Raw genomic sequence first — 26,326 nt, forward strand, 5'->3', positions numbered from 1 at the left:
CTTTTATGTCCTGCTAATAGCCAGACGAGGGCCATTTGTAAGCCGTTAAAGATTGCCTGATAATAGATGGAGGTAATCGCTGCTTGATCACATCAAAATGCTGGGACTAAAGAGGACAGGCATTTTACAGAATGACACAAGTGTAAATTGTGATGTGACGAGTTTGTCAGACTTGTCAACCGAGTTATCTAACATATGTTCTAATTAAGACACTGTTTTCAACTAACTTTGGATACCATTATCTTCTCTGTGTAGACTACAAAAACACAAATTTGTGAAAACGGTGACATAATGTGCATGCATATTACGTTTTCAGTCTATAGGATCATAATGTTTCTTTACCAAGTGACATCGCCATCTACTGGCCTGGCATGAATAATACAGTGATTTTAGTCATTTTCACTGGGATTGTTTTGACAATAGGGGCCCTCTTATACACCCTATTATACAGTTGCAACGCAAGTGTTTTTTGCTAATTTCAGCCCGACACAGTTATCATTTTCATGTCCTGTGCCACATTGTTTAAATAGCAAATGCATTTGTGCCCATTTGTGCATCCATGGGCATGCTGGTGTGTTCAGGTGCATTGTTGGCATGTTGCTATTTTGAGTCAACTGAAATAGACTGCGTCATTGACCAACTGAAACCTGGTCTAAAGTCAATGGCGCACTATTTGTTTTGCTATTTAAAGAGCGCGTTAGTAATATGCGCCTACATGTGGGTGCACAACGCGTGTACACTCTGCTTATTACACACACAGGGACGCGCAGCAGCACACAAACATGCCAAATATTAAAAATAAAAGGATTACAATGTAAAAGATTATTATTGTGTGCATAAAGATAAAAATGCTTTGGTGGAATCCGGCTTGTCCTGTAGAAGGTCTGCTTGTGCGCTTTGATCTCGCGCACAAGCAGATCCGTTTCCTCGCTAGAGAAGCGTTCAGTTTCAGCCATGTAAATAGCGAATCCGCCATGGTGTGAGCGCAACTGGCTTTTAAAGGGAATGGGAGATGAGACTCTGGTTGGTTTATTGCACGTTACGCCCAAAACACACCCATTACTCATTAAGAGAATAGGGACAACACTTTTAGACCGTTTTTCCCGTCCTTAAACTAGCAAAAGTGGATTCGGATGCCCTAAGTGCACTTGCGCCGTGCGCTTTAGACCATGTGCTTTGATCATTAAAATAGGGCCCTAGGTTGTTTGCACATGACGTCATGGGGTGTCGCGAAATGCAGATGGAGGGCAGGAAGTGATTTTCAACATATGGAAGCACTATGAAATGCATATGTTTTGTGTTGTTTATTGTTGGTCTAAATCAATAAAACTGAAAAGCCACAAGGAGCTTTTATTGTGTACCAAAAGATGTTTTACATTAGGGGGAAAAATGCAAGAAACTGACTGAAAAACGCAGGAAAAAGTGGCTTGTAATCCTGCGTCTGCGATCGGGAGGAGTCGAGCCGGATAATGCTTATGTGTGCAGTGACCACTTCGTCAAAAGTTAATACAACTTACATAAGAAACCACTAACATAAAAGTAGTATACCTCCACAGTTTTGTATGCTTTCATTTGTTTTCTGGAGTAAAAGGATGTCCGTGCCCTGTTGCAAAGTAATTTTCATTAATATAATATGTTTTGGAAAACTTCACCATTAGTATTACATGGAGCGAGCAGCTTCAATCCAAGTCTTCTAACGAGACGTGATCAGCCATTTTATATGATAAACATTTTAATTTAAGTGTTTATTCACATAAACATTGATCAAATTACATACGTAGCATACCCTATCTGTATTAACAAATGTGTCCATGGAAACAATAAAATTTTATAACAGCAAAACATGGGTTGCTGTTGTGGAACACTTACCAGTTTCCCTTAAGTAATTATATCAAAGACTTTATCAAAGACATTCCCTATTATTCCCTATTATTTATACACACCTTCCCTATTCTACTTGCGGAAAAAATGTAACTGGTGCTGCGTTCGTTCCGCAAGTAGAATAGGGAAGGCGTAGGACTTACAGCGTAAGCTTTTTGAAGAATACGAAAGTGCGTTTTTGGCGAAACCACTCGGAAGGCGATCATTTGTTTATATAAATGACGTATATACATTTATATGCTTTATATACAAAAAATGATTGAGTATTAACATTTAAAAAGATTAACATCCAATTAAAATGTTTCAGAAAAGCATTCCATGAATGATATATAAACAACATTTTTGTGCTAATGTTTTGAGAACATTATTAAAGACCAGATAACTGTGAACAAACATTCTATTAATGTAATTAGAAGAACGTTTGTTCATAACTTTGAGAGAACATTAGCTAAAGTTCTGGGAAAGTTCCCTGTTAGCTGGGAAAGGACGCCACTGAAGAACACGCAGAAACTTCTTTCATTTTACAGTGGAATTGAATAGTATGTGCAGTAAGTGTGAAGAGCTTTGTAATAATTGTTTGTAAGGCTCCAATTTCTCTTCGATCACCAAGGTAACTGTGTTCATAATGTGTCAGTTAACAGCAGGTGCTGTTTCAGGAGCCCAAGGGAAAGGTATCCACCCTCCAAATGGTCTCCTGTGACCTAACAGCAAGTGCTAAAGGCTATGCTGTGTCCCGAAGCCCCAGAAAACAGCTCACGCTGAAAAATACTGGAGACATTGGTGGTGATATTGTGGCTGATCTCATTATCTTACTGTTTAAATACTATAAGATTGAATAAATCCAAACCAAAGAAGTCCAGTCACTGTACATCTGTTACCAACAGCATCACTGTAAAATGCAGTATTTTTTATCAAATGCCAAACAAATGTCAATTTCAATTGCTGTTCATTCTTTAGCAGCAAATTAAGTCAAGTATAAACATCACAATAATTACTTTAATTCAGGTTATGTCTTTAGCAAATGTTATATAATGCATAACAGATCAGTATATGTGCAATGAAATATGAATATATTTGCAAATAAATGAAAGGTTTTTTAATTATTTTAAGTAACATTAACAAAAGATCTGTTAAATATTATAGGCTATAATATACTACCATTCAAAAGTTTATTTGATCAAAAATAACTTTTCTATTTGAATGTATTTTAAAATGTAATTTATTCCTGTGATCAAAGCTGAATTTTCAGCATCATTACTCCAGTCTTCAGTGTCACATGATCCTTTAGAAATCATCTTAATATGATGATCAAGAACCATTTATTATTATTATTATCAATGTTGAAAACAGTTGTGCTGAACACAAAACCTTTGGAACTAGTTTAATCTTGTATTCAGACCCACACACTTGTGATTGCATGAGACAGATGTTAAATCCAGGTGTTATAAAGTTAGAATGTGCTAAGACAAAGTATAATGTCATGTGCATTAAAATAGAGAGATTACAGGAGCCCAGAGGCAGCCACCTGTTCCTACAGAAAGACTGAAAAAAAATGTTTAAGTCAACATTTAATACTCTCTGGTTCTTCGATAGGGATCTGTGGAGGAAACCGTTTTAGCTAAAGCTGCTGTGTGTAATTTATTTTAGATGTTAAAATACTCCATCATATATCCCATCTTATTGCAGAGACAACCATTCGTAGATTGAAACCATTAACATTCACATTCATCCCAATGGCAGTTGCTCGAGTGGTGCAGGATTCCCCCAAAATATGCCATCTTTGCTTATAGGCGCTCAGTTGTATGGCTTTTTTACCTGAGCTGGAAACACAGGAAATTCCTGACAATTTTGAGGGACGGAAGTCCACTTCAGAGCCTTCCAAAACCAAACTGAGCAGCATCTATCATAATATACTAAAATATTTAATAATAATATAAATTTGCAGAGGAAAAAAAAGAAAAAACAAAGTTTCAATGCATTTTATTGGCTGTCAAAAGGAAGATGCTTTTTATATTTTGATCTTATTTTTTATTTGAATATTTAGATCACATATTTAGATGAAGGTAGCTTCATAAACAGTAAGTCAAGCTCTGCAGCTGTGTGATTGTTTCCAAATTTCAGTGCAACGGATAACTCTCGGAAACGATAAGTCCGTTCAATTAAACTTTTTTAATTTATAGTTTGACTGCCATCATATTTGGGCTAAACGTCCTGACTGTAAAACCCCATTATAAACTTTTAAAACAAATTAAAACTTGACAGTTTAAGGCTTGGTGACATGATATTCTTCACAGAGGTTAAATCCATTTTGTTTTAGAAGCCTTTAAACTGTTTAAGCCCTTGTATGCTGGGCAAAGCACTTGACTTTTTCTTAATACCAACCATGCCAGAGTTGTAGGCTTTAGGCTTTGGCAAATAAGATTAGTGAATTTTACATATGGTTCTCAACAAGGGCCATAATCCGAGTTTTAGTGTGGGCTGAATTCCCCTGCTATTAAAATGTCTTCATTGCTGACTCTATAAGCTTTATATAAATACAGTATTACTAAACCATGAAAAAAAGAGATTTGCCTGAGTTCTAGATTTGCTTTATTCACACTTAATCCAGATATGCAGCCAGCAGCACTTGTTAATAGAGTAATACTTTTGAAAAGTGCTATGATATAAGGAGAAAATACATAAATATATCATCATTTTGATGAATATTAACAATTGACTATTTGGCATTTAATTGTCCCTTTTTCCAGCAAAGGATGCCAATGCATTTTACAACTGAAAACTTTAAATTAGGTTCCCTGCTAAGATTGTGCCAACTTGGATAGAGCAAGATGAAGCATTCCTGAGCTCCTTGACAGAAGTACAAAAAGCCTCATTTAGTAAAGATGGGAAATCACTATTCCCACATTAGTAGCAGATGGTAATATTTACCCCTGCTGGCATCGGGCCTACAATAAACCTGATTTCTGCTCAAGAGGACAAAAAGAGATAAAGATCTTCTATTTCCACAATAGTACTGTGACCTTGTTCCAGTGTCATCCTCGTGATTACAGTAATGGGGCATGAGGTCCCCCAGTGGGATTAGAATGACCTCTCTGTTGTCTGTCCTTGTCACCCACCATCTACAATCCAATCACAGTGTAACCTGGCTTTAACCTTCAGGAAAGCTCTAGAAGTAAAAGAGCTCACCATGTCTCTCAGGTGCAGTGGATCATCCAGCTTGGCACTTATAGATAAGGATGGTTGTATTGCGCTCTCCTCTTATTTCTTTTTCTCATGCTTATATCTGTCTCTTTAAAGTCATCATAAATAACGCTTCGGCCACACCCATCCCCAAGTTTAGATGCTATGATCATGACTAAAAAAAGGATTTAAGGATCATATTTTATGTGTGAGAACAGACAGGTCTTTTTTGCAGCAACTTGTACTGACATCTCTTGTTTCAAGATGTACAGTAATGCGTTTTTCTAAGGCATGTTTATAAAAGCTACTTAAATGCCCTAATTTAACTAAGGCCTAATCCTGGCTTAAATCTAAACCCTGTCTGTGAAACCGGGCAATAAGCATTTTTTTTTACAAGTTAATCATACACTTTTGTGTGGATTCTTTATAGCAATGATGTTGTATGTTAGTTTTAAACACCTAGTTAAAAATATTAATTGGAATAATATTAAATGCAGTGAATTCTGTCCAATATAATCATATTTGTAATATAGTTAGCTAGTTGCCAGTGCCACCACATTATGCAACATGAATGGCAGGTGCCCACCATAAAGTGTCAAGACACTGGTGACTATATCTGTCAAAAGATAAAGAATGACTTTATGGAGACACTTATATGAAGCATAAAAAAAAAAAAAACCTTATTTTTTTTGTCTTTTTTACTTTTTGTGTTTTTCTGTGTTTTTAGCTATTGTAAAGCACATTGGACAATGTAGGTTGTATTTAATTATGCTATATAAATAAATTGCCATAGAGACAGAGCGCATTTAGGCCACGCCCACACCGGAAGGGAAAACAATCCAGCCATCTCCATTGACTTTGTATAGCATGAGGCTGCCTCCTTATCCTTTCTGGCTTATAACAAAAAACAGAACAATGTCTAAAAGCTGCTATGTGACATGGTGTACAGCAAACAAGCTAAAAACCCCAGAACTAAGTTTTTATAAGCTGTCAACCCCATAAAAACTAATGTTTAAGGACACAAAAGTGGATACAGGCAGTGAGACAGAGCGCAACGGGTCATATTACTATAAGAAGTACATTGGAGGGGAATGTAAACATCCAAATAAACACTGTACTTACGCGATTGTAAAGATCCTTTTTGAGGGTTATATTAGCAGTGTGAACTTTGTTAATGCTGTTTAAGGCAGTCGCGAGCTCGGGGGCGGGGAGCACGAGAATTTAAAGTGGCCGCAGCCTGAATCGGTGCATATTTAATGATGCCCCAAAATAGGCAGTTAAAAAAACGAATAAAAAAAAAAAAATCTATGGGGTATTTTGAGCTGAAACTTCATAGACACATTCAGGGGACACCTTATATTACATCTTTTGAAAACGCCTTCTACGGCACCTTTAAACATTGGTTTTTGGGGTCGACAGCTTATAAAAACTTAGTTCTGGGTTTTTTAGCTTGTTTGCTGTACACCATGTCACATAGCAGCTTTTAGACATTGTTCTAATTTGAGTTATAAGCCAGAAATGACAAAGAGGCAGCCTCACGCTATATAAAGTCAATGGGGACTGTTGGATTGTCGAAATTTCTTTGTTCTGCTGATCACAAAAGAAGATATTTTGAAGAATGTTTGTAACCAAACAATTGTGGTGCACCATTGACTTCCATAGTATTTTTTCTAAGCCAGTGGTGCCCCACAACTGTTTGGTTCCCCATATTCTTCCTTTGTGTTCAACAGCACAGCAAAGAAACTTGTACAGGTTTGGAACAACTTGAGGATGAGTAAATGATGACAGAATTTTCATTTTTGGGTGAGCTTTCGCTTTAACACTCGCGCCACCTCGCTCCATTCCCACGGCTCTTGGCCCCACCCTGCTTGCCACAGCAATAAAGCTCTTTCTGATTCTGATTGTACTCATGTAAACATTTCTAAGAAGTGTTACAAGGAAGTGAAGATATTCAAGTTCAGAACATGTACAGTGTAAAATATGTACCAAAATAGGCTATTTTATTAATATCTAATGTGTGAATAAGCCACGGTTTAGTTGAGGATGTGAAACCTGTTATCTTAACTCAAATGTATAAAAGCTTGTGCAAAAAAGCAGAAATGCTTCTTCTCGAATCAAAATTGTGGTGAGAGCAGAGGTCCATCTGCAGAACACACCTGACGGCGAGAATTCTTTACAAAAGATATCAACACTGCCACTGCAGCTTTAACTATATCTCTCCTAGAATGTTTTCTTGTCCGCTGTTCATGAAGGTTGTATTTTGTGTCTCTGTGGATACTGCTGCTCTTTGCTCAAACTCTTCTGCTCCTCCGTTCTGCTCTGAACATCGGAGTCCCGATTAGTTACAGACCTACTTTGCAGAATTCCAAATGTTTCCATGGTTTCTTGCAATGGGCATGTCACTCCCTATCACCTTGGCAACCCTCTCTGTTCTCCCTGGTTCTTTATTCAGCACACTTTTGAGGAGAGATCTAAAAGAGTTCTCCCTGACAGAGGTAGGCAGAATGGAAATGGAGAAAGGCGAAGATGTTTCTCAACTTCACCAGGTGTTAAGCACACTCTCAAAAAAACCTGTTATTTCTTAACACACTTGTGTGTCTAGTTAAGGATAACATATTTTGTGTTAGTTTTAACTCATCCAGTGTTCACACTAATGTTTCATGAATCACAAAGGTTTGTATCAGATTTTCTTTAACCAGTTTAACAAAATGAACGCAATACAAACATTTCTTTAAAAAAATATGTATTTATTAAATTAACATTAAGCCAAAATTCACGTCATTTGAATTTCATAAAGACATTTTAAACCATATTTGTCTGTCAACGTAAACGCAACACCGCAAAACTTAAACTTACCGTCATATACACACATACACACATATATATATATATATATATATATATATATATATATATATATATATATATAAATAATATGAACACTTCAGATGCAAAAGCCTCTAAGCTCTAAGTGCCATCTGAAATTCTCACTTTTTAATCAAGTTTGTATGTTTAGGGACAGTAATTTCATTCTAATGGCAATTAATAGGTCCTTTTCATTGCCATTACAGTGAAATTACTGAATCATCTGAAGTCTTCATATAATGTTGTTTAATGAAACAGAGGCGACAGATAGTCATGAAAACAGTATGGCTTTGTCAAACTAGTTCAAGAGAAGCCCACCATAGATGCAGCATTTTACTGAAGGTCATCATTTACAATAAATCAAACAAATGGGAACATAATACCAGTTAAAAATTAGTTCTGTCTGGAAAGTGAGGGATAAATTACCTCAAAATGTTGAGAAGAAATAAATACCGTTCGTGAAGGCCTAACCTTCAGACATTACTGCACCCCATCTCCTATAGAAAAAAAATCAATGTTTGTAGTACTCGAGACTCGGACTCTGTCTTGAACTCGGTCTCGAGACCATATTGTAATGGACATTTTAAATTCCCCAACACATACTACTACTTGCACAAATGTTTATCACATTTGTAATAAAAAATAAACTATAGGCTAATACAGCCACGAAGGCCAAATTATGAGTAAAAAACAATTGATTAATTAATTGCTTAGCAGGGTTTGAGGCTATTTTGTTAGTTCACCTCACCTCCATATCAGAGTCATTCTTTCATTTGTCACCTCACATTTATCACGTCTGTTCCCCAGAAAGATTAGATACCTCTCGTGTCTAGAACTCCAAACTTTCTGTGCTCGGCCTCGACTCGGACTCGAATGAGCTGGTCTTGACTACATCACTGGAGAAAATACCAGAGAGGACGAGAGGTCGCGAAAAAAAAAAAAAAAAAAAAAAACAACAACAAAAAGAGGAGACATTTTTATAGTTTCTAATAACAAATGAATCCAAATACCTGACATATGAGCATTCAAGTCGTTCACCGATGAAAAAGAGGGATAAATTACCTCAAATATTTTGAGGAGAAACTGAAAGTCCCGTCAAATATCACTGCACTATAGGGAGAATACCAGCAAGCAGGAGAGAACGCTAACTGTGTAAACGCACCTTGACCATCTAAAAGTTTCACAAACAACAAAAAGAGACTTGTTTTTTGTAGTTTCTAATAAAAAAACAATCCAGTTACCTGACATGTGAGCATAATGAGTCGCAAATTTGCTTAACTTGCTGAGTGAGGTAGGCAGCAATGTGATAGGATGATAATTAACCAAGCGGCAACCTCCCTCCATTTCGCGTGAAGCCAATACGGAAGTGAATTAAACTGCAATTCATCGACTGGCCACTAGGGACAGGCTCCAAAAGAGAGCAGAATCTCATTGAGTCCCATGTTAAAATGCCCAACTTTACAGCAGAAAGAAACATGTTTACAAGTTGGTACAAATTGTGGTTTTGGTCTATACAGCTAATTTTGCACTTCATGACAACTGTGAGGGGGGTGATTTTTTTTTATAACTCATTCGTTTTAATTTTATTAAGCCTTAAAGTTCTGCATAATTAAGGGCGTGGTCACTTTGAGTGACAGGTGGATTCCCACAGCTGTCAAGGTTATTAGTCATTAATTAACACATTTTGTGTTGGATACACCATGTTTCCATGTTCTTTCCTTATGATTTATTTATTTATTTATTTATACACACATTCAACACAAAATGTGTTAACCCATTTGTGCCCAAATTTTTCTGAATGGTTTCATGCATATAATCCTGTTAATAGTGTCCTATGTGAACATGTTCTGCATTTATTATTTTTTTTCTTAAAAAATATGTTTTAATGTGCAGCAACTATAGTTGCCGGTGGGCTAATATGTTGTATGTACCCCTTCAATGTAAAATTTGAATAGGAGGATAACATTTATGCATCTAACTCAAATTAGCTGCTATCAACAGATCAATCAAAGTCGAAGAGCATTCGATGCGAACACAAAAAAGTTGCATCTAGCTTATAATCTCTTGAATATGAAAACACAACAAACAACAAATCCTTTTGTTTTAAAGTGGTAGAACATAGTGCAAAACAAAGTGCAGCCATTAAGTTGCTCCAACAGAGCATTGTGAATCAAAATGTTAAATTACATTGTTCATTAGAAAAAATTACATCTGTGACCCTGGACCACAAACCCAGTCATAATTCACACGGGTATATTTGTAGCTATAGCCAACAATACATTGTTTGGGTCAAAATTATTGATTTTTTTTCTTTAATGCCAAAAATCATTAGGATATTAAGTAAAGATCATGTTCCATGAGGATATTTTGTAAATTTTCTACCATAAATATATAACAAATTATTTTTGAGTGGATATGTGGATATACATTGTTAAGGACTTCATTTGGTCAAATTTAAGGTGATTTTCTCAATATTTAAAATTTTTTGTACCTTCAGATTCCAGATTTTCAAATAGTTGTATCTCGGCCAAATGTCCTATCCTAACAAACCATACATCAATGAAAAGCTTATATATATATATATATATATATATATATATATATATATATATATATATATATGTCAACAAAAAATTCTTAATATTAACATGAAATTTACTTTTCTTTGGGAGGGTTTGCCTTCAATATGCTTCCTGGAAGTAGGGGTTGGAAATTGACAGCCTCATGTCACAGGAAGGAAGTGAATACCTTTTTTTGTTCTTGAAATCCTTTATTTGGATATTTTCTTGCATGTCATTGAGACATAAAACATGGAAAACATCCAGAAAAATACTTACAAAAGAAAAATGACAACCGAACACTGCGGCAACTATAGTTGCCGGTGGGCTAAAATGGGTAATAGCCCTAACATATATATATATATATATATATATATATATATATATATATATATATATATATATATATATATATATATATATATATATATATATATATATATATATATATATATATATATATATATATATATATATATATATACACACACACACACACACAAAAAAAAAAAAAAAAAAAAAAAAAACAACTTACATTCAACATAAAATTACACAAAATGTGCGATTAACATTTCAGAACTGGCGCTTTATTCCCCATGGAACTCGTAACTGACCGTCACAAATGTTGTGCTAAAGAATATAACTTAAAAGGAGCAACAGAAAACACAGAAACAACCCACATACATGTGGTACTCGAATCACACATACAATGCAGATTCAACGGGAGCGCGCAGCTATACTATATAGAGGGCCACACTATATTTCCGCTCCTTACACATTGTTGCTGGAACTAAATATAATACACACTTTTGTGTGTGTGTGTGTGTGTGTGTGTTTGTGTGTGTGTTGAGCTACTTTTCTAATGCCATCTAATTCTAATTTAATTAGACTTATTTAAACAGATTACATAATATTTTTGTCTTGAATAAAGCAAGTAACTTTAGTTGTTACCAAATAAGTATTTGTAGGAACTCAAACTGCAAACACCATGCTATTTTGTGTAGAAAGATTCTGTGAAGAAACAGTAATGTTATTTACTTACAAACAAAATGAAACTTTTTTTTTTTTTTTTACCTTTTCAATTAAAAATCCTTCAAAGAAAAAAAAGACACTTTTCTTTATTTTTCTGTAGTGTAATTTTGTATATCAGGGTTGTGTATGCTCACATGCAGGCACGTATTCAAAAACATCTCTGCCTCAACAACAAATAAGATGCTGTCATGTGATTCTTTAACACACAAAAGTTGTATGTAAGTTGTTTGTTCTCCTTCTAGTCTCTGGATATCAGCATTTCATCCATCACTGCTTTAATGTTCCTCTGACATGTGAAATAATGAAAGGCAGATGGAATCTTTCTCATCCTTTCACGGAGCACTGCAAACAACAAGAAGATGATGATACTATCATGAATCAACTGCCTGATTCTGTCATGAAACCAGTAAAAGTACAAAAGGCACTGTTTTTCAAAGTTGAGAAATGTATCCTACTTTACAAACATGTTGCTGTTTTGCAGTCAAAACAATATTTCAAATACATGCAAAGTTGAATTGAACTTTATACCTTCACTCAGCGCTCACTCCACAAACAACATGACACAACAGCCAAAAACGTCTAACTGATGTACAGATCATCAATTAAAAAGTGTAGACAAACTGCAAGAACCCTCTGTGAACATCCCCTAAAGCCCAACATATACACTATTATAAGTATACTTTGAAAGGCTATATGCATTTGGCTGCATATACGCTCAGCATTTGCATCAAAACTAAAGCATATTTTGGATTTTAGAGTACAAAAAAAAAAAAAAAAAAAAAAAAATGTAGCTTTACCATTCTCAATAAAGCAATGTGGATCATTTGAAGAATAGTTTCTGTCATGGGTGGAAGTTAAAACACAAGGAGAGCTTTTTTCTGGTCATCCTCTGACTGCGGCTATCTGTCTGTCAACTGGTGTCATTTTCCCTTTATGAACTGTTAAATAATTCAAACCTCAGTTTCTCTGTGAAATGTCATTCCACACTATCTATGCAGACAGAAGAAAATATGAATTGAGTGAAAAAATCCAGTTTGCTAGTAGTTGCGGCATGTGCGTTTGAGGTACAGGAAGTGTTCTGCCATTAGAGTGACCAAATTCAGTTCATTTACATCAATCAGTTCAACCAGTTGCCAAACAAACTCTTGTTTTAGGTCTGGATTAATATGAAATTAAAACGTTTGCATGATAATAAACTTTGCATTAAATGCACATTATACAAACCCAAATTCCGCACAACTGGGTTTTAAAACATTTGACTCATTCTCATCTTACACTCCAGAGTGTGCGTGCGATTGTGATAGTTGATGAATCACTTCATGGAAATATTAAATCTTATGGTTAAATGTAGAAATTTGGCCATTCATACCCTCTCCACTCTCTATAGCTCAAAGTTACACCCATCTGCCAAAATAAACCCTCTCTGAGTCCAAGCATACAGTTCTGTTGTCTGAGGTCCTGCTGTTTTAAAGTAGGAATTTTCGAAGTAAAACTCCAGCGTGGTTTCATGGAAAATAGTACAATATATTTAATTTGTCACAAATCCTGGGAATTGTTGCAGTACATAATTACAATATTTCACTAACTGCCCATGTTGGATTTATTATTTGCAACTATTTCCTCTCCAGCCGATTTAGAGTTCCATCAACATTTCAATGTTGGTGTCTTCCAGAGACCCACACATACATAAATCTGAAGAAAAAAATCTCTAATTGATGCTAAGTAAATAATAGATTTAGTACAAGAAACACAAATTCAGTGAAATGTTCTCATTAGAGTATTAGTAGACTGTTAGGCATTAGGCGTTTAGGGTTCGGGTTAATAGAATAAGTTGACAGTTGCAAAGTTATTTATAATGGTTACTTATAGTTACTTATATTTCTTTTCCACTGTTTTTCTATGTAAACGCATTAGGCGGACACGTATGACCGTTGTGCTAACGTCTTTTGCAGAATCTCGCACATGAGCGCCAAGTTTTTAAGATGCCGTGTTAAAGCTGCTTTCCGCAACTTTTTTTGTGTTCAAAATTTACAAAAATTATATAATGAGAATGTACAACATGAATCCATTTTCCAAACCGTGTTTTTATCTTTCTCTGAATCATTATGGTACACTTATAATAAGTGTTTATATTCAGACTATTTCAGACCGGACTGGTAGGACCCGCCGCAGAGTATTACAGTAGCCGCGTGACTCGCCATAGACGTACACAGAGAAAAGTAGCTCCGGCTACAATGTTCTTCCGCAAGACGCGTGCAGTTCTGTTTATTAACCGCTAGAGGGCCAAAAATCGCGGACTGCAGCTTTAAGTTAGGCCGTGTGTCACTGTCCTCCAAAGTGTTTTTAGCCAGCTGAAAACGCTAGGTGCTCTGCTGAAGATGCCTTGCTGTGGGCACCTGAGAGTGTTTTCGCAGCATTTTTTTTTCCTCAGTTACGCCGCTTTGCTCGTTATGATACGGAATATCCACGGAAGTGTTACTAGTATCTTATTTCACAGATTGTTTGTTTCTGTTCTAAATAAAAATGTCGATACAATCTAAAGTATTTGCTCTGGCTCTTGTTTTAAATGTTGTTGTTGTTGTTGTCGCCGTCGTAGCAGAAAAGTGGCGGTTGGTCTGTGTTCTTTTTGTCCCGCCCCTTCTCCACTGTAATTGGACAGCTTGGTACAATGTGACAGTGATGAACGCAGCATTTTACCCAAAGTTGAACATTCGAGGCGACCGGTAAAAAACACCAAGCCCTCAATGATTGAGCTTGAAAAAGGCGCTCAGCGCCTCGTTACGCTCCTGGCATTTAAAAAATGTGGTGCTCCCATTGAAAACAATTGGAAAGGTATGCTAGCCGCTGGAAAAAAATGCTTTGGTGGACACACGGCCTTAAAAGAATTTCAACTTTTACACACGCTCAATGTCAGTTCCATAACAGTGGACAAATCAGATGACCCCGGAGGCGAGGCAAGCATTGTGAGCTTTTGTTTACAGTAGCAAGTTGGCATGGCAACTGCTTTTTTTGAAGGCTATTTTGTGGAGAAGGTGCTCATAGTGGCTGTATCTGGAAAGCCAGTGTGATTATTTTCTTTTTTTCCTTGTCAAAAATAGTAGCTAGCTGTTTTGCTATTTTTCCGTTATTGCATATCACATCTCAAAAGCGCAAGAACCTCGCTTTCTGCACTGTTCTGTTTTTAAACCATTCGCATCACATTTTTAGATGCAAAGACGTGTTCTGTGTGAACGAGGCCATAGTCAGTACAATGTCCGTTGAGGAGCATCGAAATAAGTGTTAGCAGACATTGAGCAGACAGTCTACTAAAAATTTTAATGACTGCTAGTTAACGTAGTTGCAAAGTTACTTATAGTTAGTACAATGTCTAAAATGGACTATCAAAATAAAGTGGTACCAAATACGACCCATATGACAAAAATTTACATTTGGCTGAATCTCTGCTGAATCTCAGTTTCTTTGATCAAACGGTTGCAGAGTCCTAAAAATGTCTTTGTGCAACATGCTGAGTACTAGGTTTGGTACCAAGTCCACATGCTTAATGGTTTTATTGTGAGCAAGCTCGTATTCAAATGTTTCACACATGCAAATAATAAATTCTGCAAAACTGGAAAAGCAAACCAATATGTTAGTGCTGGAACAAGATGTATTTTTGTGTTGGCAAAACTAATCTGGTGTACCACACTGTGTTTTGTACAATGAGTTTTTTGAGAATATTCATGTCAAAAAGAGGGTGAAGAATGTGAAGATAATGATCAACAAAGAGAATGGTGGAAATCTTTGGGTCTTATTCACAAATTAGTTTCACCAACAAATCATGATTTATCAAAAAAAATCCATACTAAAATGTATTCTGTACTCTCCTGTTTCTGTCCATTTGGATACATCAACAGTGCAAAAGACGAGTCGGAGTTGGAGCATGAGTTTTGGGGTTGTTGTTGCCCTTCTAAAACCCTACCCCTATCCCTGGTGCAAAAAACCTAGAGCTTAATCTAAAAATGGGGAAGTGTTTCCACAGAAAGGCTGCTGCAAAATTGTACATTAATCAGATTGTGAAGCAAATCACAAAAAACACAAGATCAAAGCAATTACAAAATATGCATGCGAGGGATGAGAGGTAAAATAGTGATATTCATTTATAGATCCAAGAAAATGGTTTCTACCTGGCCTGAAGCTCTTTTCAAAGGTTTGACTTTAGCCCGGCCCTTCTGCTAAATTAGTGTCCTAAAATAAAATGATGAACTCAGTCTGCAACAATTTCAAAAAGCAAATCAGAACATGTATAGAATTTCAATATCAGACAACCCTCACCTAACCTGTCCTGATAACTAGCGCAATCCCAGTTTGTTTTTTGTGGTTTTTTTTTTTTTTTTTTACAATTCTCTAGGTCTGGTGAGGTTCTTCTTTTCCCCCAAAGTACAAAGAGTCTCACTTCCCTCTCGTCTAGTGAACAGACTGCTAAATATACTGACAATAATATGATAGATTGTAAGCTTGGGAAGATATTTTGCAGTGGAAGACTATTTACAATGGACTGGTTTATAGAAACATCCCTTAATAGCCATCAGTTTCTCATTCCAACATAATTTATGCTACCCAAAACTCTTGGAATGTGGGTATAGCTCTTCATATTTGATTCAACACTCAGATCACCCAGTTTTAATAGGCCCTTCACTGACAATAAATATAAAGTGAAGTCCTGAGATCAGGCTACACAAGTCATATAGGCTCTGAAGCAGCTTCTCGGGCCACAAGTTGACAGCTTGAAAGTTGAACGACCATGAACGCTTCCAGACTTAACAGTGCCAGAGAATGTCGAATACGATTTTTTTCGCATTCATCAACACTTAATGCCAAAATTGTGGAGGAGGTTGAGGCAGAAGCAGGAAGAGTTTCAGTGGTGCACACTCCACACCCATGTTAATAAAAACGCACTCACACCAAACAAACCGAACTCTGACGTCAAACAAACTCGGGTTCGCACCAAAACCTACCGTGTGAAAGCACCCTGAGATTCCCAGTCGATGCAGCAAATGAATTAACTGATGTGTTTATAGATATACTGTTTGTGTGCAATGTGTTTTAGGAAATGGAGATGATACTGGAGAAATTTTATTAATCTTCAGGGTCAAAAGTAAAGATTTCTGTATGGTTATCAGATTGTTTTGTATTGCACTATGTTTGTGTATATCTTTAGGGGCAAGGGTAGAGTAGTACAATACAGTACATTCAGATTTACGGCGGTGTTTTGCCCATGGGAAACAGGGCTCAGTTGGGTCTTAATCAGTAATAATGAAGATCTGCCCTTGAGTTGTGATCTCACGGCTCTCCTGAACTCAGCAGACAGTCTAATGTGCTTTTGATGATGATTTGAGAGCCAGCACTGATGCTAATCTCTGCGATTATCCATCCTCACCGCTAATAGTAGTTTATTACCGCAGGTGTATCGAAACTGCTTGAGTCTGAGAAATCTGCAAGTTATGATAGCACACTTGATTCTTTAATTTAGCTCGACAGCAAAATGGTAAAAATCATCAAGTGTGCTATCATAACATGCAGCTTTGTTTTGTCACTGAACATTTCTCAGATGAAAGGATGCATAATTTTGAAAGGCTGTATAATTTACACATTCATTGTGTGAACTACATTGGTTCAATAGAACTGTGGTGGAATAATGACTTCTGCTAATTAATCATTCTGAGATTGAACTGATGTCATATTATTGTAAATAACGAAATGGCATATGAGGAGAACTTTGCAAATTTTGTTTTCCGGTGTTTTGCTTTATTTCCAGATGTTTGATTCCATGTTTGGTTCCCTCTTATATCATCCTTTGAGGTTTCCCTAAATCAGGGCTATTCAATTACAAATCCAGTTGGGCCAGATTTTTAAACCAAGAAGCTTAGCTGGGCCAGTCATTTTAGCGGTGAAGCAGCTCGCAACGACAAATTTTAAAACCAACACAAACAAATTTATTGAAAAACATAAGGTTTATTCATTGTTTCTCTTTTAACTTTTGTCAGTTTGCAAAGCTCCGGTAGTAAGATGCAATCAAACTCTGCACTTTTGCAGCCCTCTCTTGAGATCCCTCGGGAAAATTCGTGCAGAAAGTCTGGTGTTTCTCAACATGGTGCCTCCGCACATTGTAATCTTTAAGTACTGCAACGCACTCATTACAAATTAAACACATCGGTTTGGCGTTTGGATGCGGTGGTAAAATAAACAAGTATTTGTCAGTCCAGGCAGGGTTAAACCTACGGTTTCATTGGCAATTTTACGTTTCAGTGTTGAGAAAGTCAACACTGATAGTCAAAGTGATAGTAATCTAGGCTACTACCGGCACGCTCTGCATTGTTTGCGCATTGCTAGGCTACGTGGTATGAATTTACATAAGAATGCACGTTTTTGGCGGGACCATAGACATAATAAATACTTTTTACTTTTTATATATATATATATATATATATATATATATATTTATTTATTTATATATATTAATTAAAAATTATATTAAATAATAATTTATAAATAATATATATTAATTTATTAAGTCTATGGGCGGGACCACAGGCTGGGCCACTCGGAGGTTGCTTCCGGGCTGCCAATTGAATAGCCCTGCCCTAGATAGCCTGTGCACACTCTTAAAAACTGTGCTTTCATTCTCTTGACAAACTAAAACATGTAGAATGAAATTTGTATATACATATGGAATGAAAGATATAGATTGTACTGCATGATAGCTTGCTTATTTTGCCCATGAGCATGATCTATGTAAGTCACATATCATACTAACAAAAAAAATATATGTTTCAGACCACAGTTTGAGAAATTTAGTTTCAACCACACAAGTTTGCAATGCTTTTTGTGAACTTTGTTGGAACTATGCTTTTCAAGAAACACTGAATAGTTTAACTATGCTGGTAACAATGGTGGAACACGTGACTATAGTTTGCTAACAATGCTTTCAGGAAACACACCCCTGATCCTTGACGACTACTACTAAAAAAAAATAAATAAATAGAAGATCTGCCTAAATCAGTAAATTTTGTCAGACAGACCAACAGTTTCCTGTAACTCAGTCCGAAGAAGATATTGCTCTCTACGTCTAAAACTAAAATTTTGTGTTATTTGATAAATATACTGACCTAAATTGCACCAGATCTAAAATGCAATTACATTGCTAACCTTGCAGATGCATCCTTGAGGAAAAAAAAAAATCAAATGCATAGGAGTATGAGACAAATCACACACTGTCGGCAGTTCTGAAAGCATCAGAACAGGATATTACTGACACAAAATACGTGCAGAACAAAATGTTTAATAACCAATGTACTAATAATACAATGCTTCATTTGCACATGTAACATGTATACAACTGCATATTTTTTTTTCATTCCATCAATGCTTTTTCTTTCTGAGTTCCCGTTAAAAGCACCGGTCAATGTTTCAGACATTCACAATTCTGCTGTTAACCTGAGGAGGAAAAATGACTGTAAATTGTGAGCTAAGAGGGTGAGCATGAACAGAATCAGTCATTTTCTACTCTTGCAGAGCCAGACTACATCAAATCTGATTCACATTGCAGCTTATTCTAGCCACAAACTACCCAAATGACCTTTTGCTAAGCCCCACACCAAAACAACTAGTCCTACCTTGCTGTCAAGCTTTTCTAATAAAAGGTCCTGCCCCGAACGGTCCATAGGACCAATTAGGTGAACATAATTTCAACAAGTGCAACAATCTATTACTGGAACAACATTCCAATCAACCAATCAGATTTGATCAAAAGTTTACAGTTTATGTCAAGTTTAGGCTTACAACCAGTGCTTCTACATCAGTGTTATTCACCTATCATTTCCCTCTGATTTTAAGGATAACTTATGGGTATTAGGTTTATGGGTAGGGATAGGGTTAGGACTACATTTTCAGACAGGAATGTTTTTCCAGGACCAGGAACATGTCATACATGTCCTAAGTCACAGTGACTTACTAGGGATCTTGCAGACTTTTTTATGGCCATTGGTTAAACATATACAAAGATGAAGTCTATGAATACTTCAACAGTACCATACACTTCTCATGTCTGCAAACACAGCGGCCACTCAGAAGCCGGTGCTAGAAGAGGTCAAGGGTCAAATGAGTCATTAGCACATACTTGCACCGATGGTGACACCGATGTTGAGGACTTCTGAACAACCGCTCACAATAAGCACAAAAGAGTCTCAATCAACAACATAAAAAGAATAACAGAGCTGTAAACAGACACTGGAGGTTTCAAGTCAACAGCTCTTTCTGTCTCTGATTGTGACGATAATGATGTTGGCGTAACAAGCTAAGGCATTACAGATGTGCTCTCTCATATCAGTCAAACGGCTTCTCTTATTAAAGCAGATGTAATTGCTTGTTTTATGACTTTGAGGATTTGAGAATGCTTAGATAAAACTTCTGTGAAAGTAAAATAAAGTTTTTGTTGTTGTGCAACTTTGCAAAAATCAATCAAACATCCTCCCACCCAGGGCACACCTTTGCAATTCTCTCATGCGATTTTTTTTTAAACAGACTGTGTTTTTAGCCACCGGCAACATTGACAGCGCTGAATTGCATGCTTTTTAACTTTTTTAATAGATTCTGGTAAGGTGTGTTGTGCCATAAATCGATGATGATTAAGTACTCATGTGTCTCCTTGGTAAACCGCAGCTCTCACAGAAAGTGACTTAGCAAAACTCAATGGTGCAAATCTTGTTCAGGCCTGGGAGAAATGTTCTGCTGTCATGAAGGGGATATCGCTTTAATGTCTTAATGGCTTAGAATTGAAGGGGAACAGCTCAATTAGCAATTACTTTAACATGCGATGTACTGAATCTTTGAACTCAATTTTAAAGAGATGTTAAGAGAGTATTAAGTGTCATTTAGTGATTGAAGTTCAGCCTTAAAGGTTTCATTCTTGTGTTGAGACTTCAGGTGAAATAAAAGGTGGAGCAAATTCTCATGCATTTTTACAGTTTTTAAAAATACTACCAGCAAATAATGATTCTGACAGAAAACTTGCCAGAAGCTACTGTTGCTGTAATAACAAACAACTTTCCTGCGCATTTGACAGATAAAGCATTGTTGTTCATTTTGTGGTTGTTTCATCAATAGTTCATAAATTCAGGTAAACAGCATTAAGTTAAAGAGGGTAAACTTTACCATTCGTCTGAATTAATTGGAGATCAAGCCTTATTTTTGCCAGGTACTTTGGTTCAGCTGTGTCTGATCATGACTCACAGTGAGACTCACGAGTGGAATCATGCCAGTGTAAACGTAAAAAAAATATATAATGACCCTTTCACTATATTTTCAGAAAAGAATTGAGTCTGGCTCGAGACAAACTTCACCTATGAAGTGTATAGTCAAAATGCAGATGGGTCATTGACAAATAAGGTTTTTACAAGTGTAAAAAACATAATGGAGATATAACTAATTTTGAAGTTTTATTAAATTTGAACAATGAGATTATGTGGTTTTTAAAACCAATTAACACTGCTTTTGTCCTTTTTTACAAGATGGACAAAATTTGTAACCAAAAAAGTCATTTGGTTTAACCAAAATTTTTTCAAACAATGCTAACAGGCTGATATCTAAGTTTTTAAAATATTACAAAATTTTCCATGTTTTATAATGGTTGTACTGAATGACCTGATGTTTGAGTGAAAACATGAATTTTTCAAATAGTTAAAAGAGAGTTAGTTACTTTGCTTCACGATCATGTGGTCCTTTGCAGGTGTCTGAATGATGTCACATCCTGTCACATGATATTGATCGCATGACTTGATCCAAAATAGTCCCTTTATATTGGTTACTCCGAATGACATCAATAAAATTCATTTTTCCGGACATTCTTTCTCATAACAAAGCAATGACTTCTACACAATTTTAATACCATTTTGCACTATGTTGATAGATGAAGTTATAAAATCATGCCAAAATAAAAAATATTTACATATATTACATTTTAACATATTTTAATCACAAATGAAATGGCTGTCTTGGCTTTTGGACGGTTAAACTAAATGACCTTTTGAAAATCTTTAAAATAAAGGTTATATGTAGCAAAATATAATTAAAGCCTTTTGCATTCAATAAAAGAGATCAAGTTGTACTACCTTACATACTTTGGATGTCATATCTTTGTTTTTTATTATTATTAAGGCCTGTCACATCACGTTTTACTGTAACTTCAGCATCTCCAGGCACATGAACAAAAACGCTCATTGGTCTGCCAGTTTTTAACGCGGCGCGTCAAACCAAAAAAACAAACCCGAGGCGTTTTTTAGAAAATGCGCCATTACGCCGCGCGTTTTTCGTGTCGGTGTGCACACTCACATTGGCGCCCTTTGTTTAGTCACGAGGCATTAAACGTCGGCGATTATCGCGTGCAATATTCGTCACGGTGTGTACAGGCCTTTAGATAACACCACTAATAACCACTACTTATGAACTTACGCTGCCTTCACATGCTCTCGGAATTATCATAAATACGAGTTTCCCAGGTAATTAAAATAAAAATTGCACATGAACACCATCCCATTTCATAATCGCGACTTCAAAAGTGGGAATTATAAAATTTACGATAGCATGTGAAGGCAGGGTAAGACACACACTTTACCCTTAATTTGACTCATTTCAGTAAAGTTCAGTGTGGCCTAAGTGAAAGAATCTCAAATGTGACAATTTTGTAGAGTTACAAAATGTAAATGTTAACATTATAAAATGGATAGTTGGATAGGGCAGCCGGAATGGATAGTTCCGGTCATTCCGGTTTAAAGCTGTTGTATAATATGTCATAAACACATAACTGTGACCTCATTACATCAGTATTACTGCACCACTGTGTTGCTTGTCAAACATTATATTAAACATTGCTGAATAACTACTGTCAGGGTTATTTCTCTGTTTTTAGTTTTAGTTTGGTTTTCCCTGTTCCTGTTTGCCTGTGTTCTCATTCATTTCCTTGGTTTCTGATCATAATTAACTACAAACCTGTTCTGTTTTACACTCTAAAAATTATCCATAAAAATAGGGCACAATATATTGTATTATTTTGACGGAGTTTTCTGTATTTATTATTTACAGGTGTTTTACCTTATTTTGAATTTTGAACTTCATTGCATTGTGTTTTAGGTTTAATGTAAATGTACATAAAATTATTGGACAATGCCTTGGTAATTTTTTGCCAGTACATTATGCTTTTTTTTTTTTTTTTTTTTTTTTTTTCAGTTAATTAGCTTCCTCTGTGTATTTAAACCCAGAGTTCTCATCTGTTCTTTGTCTTGTATTGAAGTAAGTGTTGGTTGTTTCTCTTGAGTTCTTCATTGTGCATTCTGCTCTTTTTGGATTGTTTTTACTCGCTAACCATTACAACTACATTGCAAGGTGAACAAATTATTATTTATCACTAAATTATTAAATGTTTGCTGCTGTGTGTACATTTTATGAAAACTTGCCAGGTATTTGTAACTAAGTTGATTTAAAATCACTGTTAACCACGGCTCCATGGGGCTTATTTCTTTATTTATTAATTTAGCTGATGCTTTATCCAAAAACTTGAATGAACTTAAATTGCAAACCTGCCTTGTTGTAACCAAAACAACATTGTTATTGTATTGATGTAATACTCAATATGGCGCCGTCATTAACAGCTTGGGACTTGCATCATAAAGAGTTCGTGTTCAGTTAAGCTCAGGGGTTTGTCCTCTGGAGAAAGACAGATTGAGACTGTCTTCATTTACGGTACTTTGCAAACCTCGAAGTGAGGTGAATGTAAACAATGGTGGTGTAACGGCTGAACATAACAACGTCATACACGGACCTCTATACTCCCTAAACCGTGTCACTCAGTTTGCATTTGTAGGCTTTTAAAGCTTTAGAAAGCCTGACAGATTCCAAATGAACTTGTGTGGTGTATACAGTTGAGGACTATAGGAGTAAATGCCTGAAGCATTTCACTGTTTACATTTGTCTATCGGTGTCTCTTTAAGGACATTTAGTGCCTAGTTGCATGATTCATGTGAATAATGCTGGATTTTAAAGGAACAGTACACTCCAAAATGTCATTCAGTCATGTACTCACCTTTATGTTGTTCTAAACATGTTTACTGTTATATTTTATTTTCCATCCAAATTAAAAAAGAAATTTTGAAAATGATGCAGTACTTCAATTCATAGTATTATAAAATTTACCCAGATACAATTTGTGCATTTCATTCAAGTCTTCTAAAGTAAAGCATTAGCTTTGTGTGTGAAAATCTAGACAGTTGTTCATTACTTTTATAGAGTGTTTTTGTCTTTTTTGGACTGTAAAATTTGTAGTCACTATGAACTTATAGTTGTTGTTTGGAAAAGAGCCGAGTAAATAGTGTGCAAAAATTCCCCTTTTGTGTTCTACAGAAAAAAAAAATGTTAGGGTGAGTAAATCATTTTCATTTTTGGTTAACTACACCTTTAAATTCATCAAATATAAATGCAACCACTAAGGCATGTTCTCACCAAATGTGTCCATCATTCAGCATTCAGAAAATGTGTAATCGCAAGTCACAACCCAATCCTCCCCCTTTTGAACAATTAGAAACTGACATCGACACATTTAACCTGCAAGCTGGCAAGATTCAGATATCTGTGGGAGGAATGTGCAGATCTGAGCAGATGCTCACCTTCTGTAACTGACAAACAAGCTCATCTAAGGGGACAGAACTCAGATAAGATCTCAGTTAATTGCAAGACGCGACACAGTGGCTAAAGAAGTCTGTCTGAAATGAATCATTAAAGGGGTGTTTGACTATGATTTCACTTTTTTAATTTAGTTAGTGTGTAATGTTGCTGTTAGAGCATAAATAACATCTGCAAAGTTTCGACACTCAAAGTTCAATGCAAAGGGAGATATTTTCTTTTAAAGAATTTGGTGTTTAAGGACTACAACAAACGGCTGGTAGGGACTACAACAAGCTTCTTCCCATCTTAGTGACATCGCTAACCCTAAAATTGACATAAACCCTGTCCCTGAGAACATGCAACAAAGGGAGTGAGGCCATGTTGGGCTGCTTTAGAGAAGAGGAGAGTGTTGTTGCCATGCCGTCATTTTATACCGGATTCAACGCTGGATTTAAACGAAAGATTAACATGACGGCACATGCTAGTCGATGAGTTGAATCAACTCCACAGCAACTACATAAATTTTTCCACTAACCATTCAGAAACGTCCAGATGCATTTTAAAAGTTCTTCCTGAGTCTCACAGAGACTGAGACACATTCTGGGGACACGAGAAACTTATACTGTAAACAGGGCATTATAGGTCCCCTTTAAATTAATTTTTAATGTATTTAAAGAGATTATATCAGAGAAACATAATAATAAACAAAACAAAAATAAACTAGTCAACCTCATAACCTGACTAATCAGTTGCTGGATAAATAACCATTATGACATATTCCAAATACATACAGTCTGTCATTAAACAGAGGTGTCACTAACAATCCTGGCAAAGGTGAACCTACAATTGATTTGGGATCTTCAGTGTCTCCAACTGTGTCAGTCTTTGGTCAGGAGATTAATCTGTCTGTGCCATTCTCACCAAAGTCTCCATCAGTCATTTGGGCTAAAATGTTTACTCAAGGAGTAATTCGTGCACTCATTTATCTAATTCCTGGACGAGGTCCACTGGGCCCCTCATCATTACTCATGGAGGAAGAGGGTCCAGAGGGGCCAAGCAAACAAACCCATTTAAGCAACCCCTCTTGAACACAAACCTGGAGCACTTTAACACTAACACACTCTGGCTGTAGGTAAGGAGGTCAACAGGTTAAACTAACTCAGAGAGCTCACAACGACCCACATAGCCATACACTGCAAAGGAATTAAACAGAGGCATTGTAGTCCTGCAGGGACGGCCCCAGTTTTCACACCAATTACTATTGCTCACACTTAAGGTTAGACATTTAAACAAACCCCCTAACCCCAAGTAATAAACTTTGATGTGTAACTTGCACTATCTGTGCATGTGACAGGAATGATACCTCAAATCATGCAGCTTATTGAGGTTTTAAGGTGTGCCATTACACTTTTTTCATCTAATGAAACAAATAAAATGGGTGAACAAAACCCATAGCTTACATTAAAGGAGGGACATACAGTACGGCAAACATTCTTTCTAACACACTAGCAACACCTTAGCAACCACCCAGAACAGCCAAACCAACTGCGGAGTAACATTTAAAAAATACTCACCTTAGGATCCAAACGGTGTGAAATTTGGCTACAGCTTAAAGGTGCCCTAGATTATGTTTTTAAAAGATGTAATATAAGTCTAAGGTGTCCCCTGAATGTGTCTGTGAAGTTTCAGCTCAAAATACCCCATAGATTTTTATTTATTATTTTTTTTAACTGCCTATTTTGGGGCATCATTATAAACGCGCCGATTTTATGCTGCGGCCCCTTTAAATCCCGTGCTCTCCGCCCACAAAGCTTGCGCTTGCCTTAAACAGTGCCTTAAAGTTCACACAGCTAATATAACCCTCAAAATGGATCTTTACAAAGTATTCGTCATGCATGCGTCGGATTATGTGAGTATTGTATACTGTTATATTGTTTACTTCTGATTTTGAATGAGTTTGATAGTGCTCCATGGCTAACGGCTAATGCTACACTGTTGGAGAGATTTATAAAGAATGGAGTTGTGTTTATGCATTATACAGACTGCAAGTGTTTAAAAATGAAAATAGCGACGGCTCTCTTGTCTCCGTGAATACAGTAATAAACGATGGTAACTTTAAC

Source organism: Megalobrama amblycephala, linkage group LG1 (genome assembly GCF_018812025.1).
Source record: "Megalobrama amblycephala isolate DHTTF-2021 linkage group LG1, ASM1881202v1, whole genome shotgun sequence".
NCBI lineage: Eukaryota > Metazoa > Chordata > Actinopteri > Cypriniformes > Xenocyprididae > Megalobrama > Megalobrama amblycephala.